General features: G+C 42.0%; 1 protein-coding gene across 1 annotated transcript in view; it reads right to left on the bottom strand.

The window, feature by feature from the left end:
- LOC122543652 (zinc finger protein 665-like) overlaps nucleotides 1–5,097 on the bottom strand; it is a 93,488-nt gene that overhangs the window by 79,519 nt on the left and 8,872 nt on the right. The window lies entirely within an intron of this gene.

The following is a 5,097-nucleotide window of genomic DNA, read 5'->3' as shown; positions in this document are numbered from 1 at the left end:
TAGAGCTCTCAAGGATTGTGGAATCAAGGGTTATGGAGATAAGGCAGGAACAGGATACTGATTAAGGATGATCAGCCATGATCATATTGAATGGTGGTGCAGGCTCGAAGGGCAGAATGGCCTACTCCTGCACCTATTCTCTATTGTCTGTTGTCTACCTCTGAGTCCACGTTTAAAGAACTATGCACCTACACCTCTAGGTCACTAACAATTGACATGTACGTCCTGCCCTGGTTTGACCCACCAGGTCCTTCGGTCTAAACTGGTCCATGGTGCCCATCCAGCTAGTTCCAATTCGAGTCATAAAGATATACAGTACAGAAATAGATCCTTTGGTCTATCTCATCCATACTGACCAAATATCCTAACCTAATCTAGTCCCATTTGCCAGCACTTAGCCTATATCCCTATAAGCCCTTCCTATATTCATATACCCGTCTTTTAAATGCTGCAGTTGTATCAGCCTCCATCACTTCCTCTGGCAGCTGATTCCATACATTCACCACTCTCTGCTTGATAAAGTTGCCCCTCGGGTCCCTTTCCCCTCTCACCCTATACCTATGCCCTGTAGTTCTGGACTTGCTGACCTTGACTATTTACCCTATCCATGAGGTGACCCCTCAGCCTCTGATGCTCCAGGGAAAACAGCCCCAGCATATTCAGCCTCTCCCTGCAGCTCAAATCCTCTATGATTCTAGTGCAGCATCTTGTACAGTTTCAGCTGACCTCAGTGTATTTCCAATGAAGCTAATCGTTTCACTGAACGACAGAGAGATGGACAGGCTTGTGATCCACCCCAGGACCTTTGTGATGTTTCCCCGACTCTCTTATCTCCCTCCTTGAAGCTGTTCCACAATGGATCCTGTATTCAAGTAACATTTACCAGCTGCACCATGTTAACTGCCAATTCATTGGATACTTGCCCATCGCTTCAGGAACCTTTTAAATTCCTCATTACAGGCGATCCAAACAAATATTGATTATTTCCATCAAATTTATGGTTACACCTTCTGTTAGAATTCTTTAGCTAATAATTTGTTGCTTCCCATATTTACTAGACACCTCTTTCTTAATTCTTTGGTGTCTTATAATGTGTTAATTCACCTCACATTCCAATATCTGCTCATTTCTGTGTCAATGATTCATTCCTCTCTCTAATGATACAGGGCTGCTTTCACTATCTGAAACTGGTTGGAATCTTTTCTTCTAATGCTTTAATTTTCTTTTGTGTGGGGGTATATCTGTAACTACTAAAGAATCTATTTCTATCATTATTTGAAGGATTTTAACTAAAACCTACTCCTAAATATTAGAACAGATTGATTAATTAATTCAAGAGTTATTACTGTTTTACTTGTCAGGATTATATTAAACAAACATTTTTCCCCAAGGTGTCTAACTCCTGTCAGCTATGTCCCACTGCATTAACCATGGCTAGCTGTCTGTGTCCTGCTCAGTCATGGGCAGTCAGAACAGGGAAAGACCTTGGCTATTCACCCTATCTGTGCCCCTCATCATTTTATAATCTTCTGGAATTGTCTGAAGACTGGTATCTGTGATGCTGGGGATCACTGGAAGAGGCTGAGATGGATCATCCACTTGGCATTTCTGGCTGAAGATTGCTGCGAGTGCTTCAGCCTGATCTTTTGTGCTGATGTGCTGGGCTCTTCCATCAGTGAGGATGGGGATATTGATGGAGCCGCCACCTCCAATGAGTTAGTTAATTGCCCACCACCATTCACAACTGGATTGGACAGGACTGCAGAGCTTAGATCTGATCCATTGGTTGTATTATTATTCACAATTTATACTGATGATTTGGAGTTGGGGGACAGGTCACAGGTCAAAGTTTGCAGATGACACTAAGTTGAGTGGCAAAGTGTGCAGAGGAACATGGATATTTTGAGTGAGTGGGCAAAGGTCTGGCAGATGGAAAGTTATGTTAATAAATGTGAAGTCATCCATTTTTGTTGGAAAACAGTAAAAAGGACAATGACTTGATGGTAAGATGTTGCAGCATGCTGCTGTGCAGAGGGACCTGGGTATCCTTGTGCATGAATCAGAGGGTTGCCCTGCAGGTGCAATGGGTAATTAAGACGACAAATGGAATTTTGTCCATCATTATTAAAGGGATTGAGTTTAAAAGCAGGGAGGTTATATCGGCCATTCGGACAGTCAAGTCCATACCAGCTCCTCCTCAGAGCATGCCATACAGATCCCCCCCCCCTACCCTATCCAGTCATTTCTGCTGGTGGGTGAGACCAGGACTAGGGGGTACATGCCATTCAAGTCAAATGGGAAGCTAGGTAAAGGTAGAGGGTTGGCACTGCTAATTAAAGCACTGATCACAGGGTAGTCTGGTGTCAGTTTGGATTTCAGGTCCTGATTTCTCTGCCCTCTGTTGATCTCCCTATCCCCACGGAGAAAGATGTCATCTGTTCTCAGCTCTACTGGAAATCTGCTGAAGCCTTGACCACCCCCCCCCCCACCTCTCCAGAAATAGGGGTCTTCCCAGATTCTTATGGTACGCTAATTGAAGAATGCTCTCTCTCATTTTTCTAAGTATTAGTATCCAGGTATGACTTATAACAATATTTGCATCAATGAAAATAAAGCATCTGTTATCAAATATACATAGATTAGATTAGATTACTTACAGTGTGGAAACAGGCCCTTCGGCCCAACAAGTCCACACCGACCCGCCGAAGCGCAACCCACCCATACCCCTACCTTTACCCCTTTAACCTAACACTACGGGCAATTTAGCATGGCCAATTCACCTGACCCGCACATCTTTGGACTGTGGGAGGAAACCGGAGCACCCGGAGGAAACCCACGCAGACACGGGGAGAATGTGCAAACTCCACACAGTCAGTCGCCTGAGTCAGGAATTGAACCCGGGTCTACAGGCGCTGTGAGGCAGCAGTGCTAACCACTGTGCCACCGTGCCGCCCTCCATGAAGTACATAGATATACTTCATGGAAATAGATCTTTTGATCTAACACATCCAAGCTGACAAGATATCCTATGTAAATCTAGTTCCAGCATTTTGCCCATATCCCTCCAAGTCCTTCCTATTCACATACCCACCCAGATGCCTTTTAAATGTAATTGTACCAGCCACTTCCTCTGCCAGCTCATTCCATACACACACCACCCTCTGTGAAAACCTTGACCTTTAGGTGCCTTTTAGATCTTGCCCCTCTCAACCTCTACCTATGCCCTCTTTTGGACTCCCCCACCCTGGGGAAAAGACCTTACCTATTTCCCCTATCTGTGCCACTCATGATTTGATGAATCTCTACAAGTTCACTGTCAGCCTCTGATGGTCCAAGGGCAACAGTCCCATCCTATTCAGTCTCTCATAAACCCTCCAACACTGGCAACATTCTTCTCAATCTTTCTCAAATGGCCTCTTTCTGCATTGCAGGGATTTTGATTTTAATTGATGTAAAATATAGATTTATATAGAATATAAGTTGCTTCATATGGTGTAAGTCTGATATTCACTGTTGTACAAGCTGCATAGCTATGATTTTTCACCTAATATAGCAATGAAATTACATGCTGTATTTCTTGTCATTGCTTTAATTTAATAGGTCAGCAGGAAGTCATTCAGCAACTTTACTGGCTTTCTTTTCTCAAGCATTCTTGATGTTTCATTTTCATATCCTTGATTCGGCTTCATTTCCAGCACCTTTGTAGGCAGCTTGTTCCAGGTCATTGTCACCAAATGAAGTTTTCCTCCATACACACATAATGCTATCTAGCGGCCTGAGGGTTTTCAGGTTTGTGTGTCGAATAAGTCTATTTGATAACAGATGCTTTATTTCCATTGATGTAAATATTGTTTTAAATCATACCTGTGATCAGTAGGCATCTAGCAATCTACAGGAATTGTCATCTCCATTACATTTATTTGACTGTACTGACCATGATTACTTATTTTGTGAAATTCTTTGCAGGAAGACAGGGGGAAAGAAATCTGAAACCAAATGATATGTCAACTTGATTCATTCAGAAAGGAAATAAATGAAAGCGTACCAAACACCACCTCTATCCTCTCTACCTACGACTCTGAAGGAATTATGAATCTGTACTTCAAGGTCTCTTTGTTCAGCAAAACTCCCTAGGACCTTACCATTAAGTGTATAAGTCCTGCTCAGATTTGTTTTTCAAAAATGTAGTGCCCCTCATTTATCTAAATTAAACTCCATCTACCACTCCAATTGGCCCATGTGACCAAGATCCTGTTTTAAGCAGAAGTAACCTTCTTCACTGTCCACTACGCCTCCAATTTTGATGTCATCTGCAAACTTACTATACCTATGTTCACAGCCAAACTATTTACATAAATGATGAAAAGTAATGCACCCAGCACCGATTCTGGTCACAGGCCTCCAGTCTGAAAAGCACCCTCCACCACCACCGTCTGTCTTCTACCTTCAAGCCAGAACTTGCAGAATTTTTGCAGATGCAGTCAATCCATGTAATATTTTATAAATTCCTACTTTAGAAGTAGAACCAGTCTGACTCAAGATTGGCATACAGACAGACTCTGACCTCACACCTTTAATACATTGTCTGAGCTGAGATGTCACCTTTAAGTTACATTGAGAACATTCCTTACAAGTAGTTCTGTGATTTACTTATTAATGAGCTGAAACCTGCAGCCCATTCTAAAAGATGAAAGACTTAACAGCAATCTAGGTTTGTTCAATTCAGTTGTATGACACAGAATTTGTAGCAAAAAATTACAATGTCTTGTGATCGCGCTCCATGGCTACCTGATGAAGGAGCAGCACTCCGAAAGCTAGTCCTTCCAAACAACACTGGATTATATTCCATAACGTTTGTGTGATTTTTAACTTTGCTTCTCGTGAACACAGCCTACACCTCCTGCTGCTGGCAGTAACCTTTATAATGCTGATGGAACAATGCAGTATCTGCAGAGATGAAAAACTTAAGTTTTAATTTTAATTCTGTGTGTTATGATCCTGTTTTTAATTTTAATTCTGTGTGTTATGATCCTGTTTTTAATTTTAATTCTGTGTGTTATGATCCTGTTTTAATTTTTATTCTGTGTGTTATGATCC

The sequence above is a fragment of the Chiloscyllium plagiosum genome, chromosome 44 (assembly GCF_004010195.1).
Source record: "Chiloscyllium plagiosum isolate BGI_BamShark_2017 chromosome 44, ASM401019v2, whole genome shotgun sequence".
In the NCBI taxonomy this organism is placed as follows: Eukaryota; Metazoa; Chordata; class Chondrichthyes; order Orectolobiformes; family Hemiscylliidae; genus Chiloscyllium; species Chiloscyllium plagiosum.
Note: the sequence above shows the minus strand (reverse complement) of the source record. Positions and strands in the feature narration are given on the sequence as shown.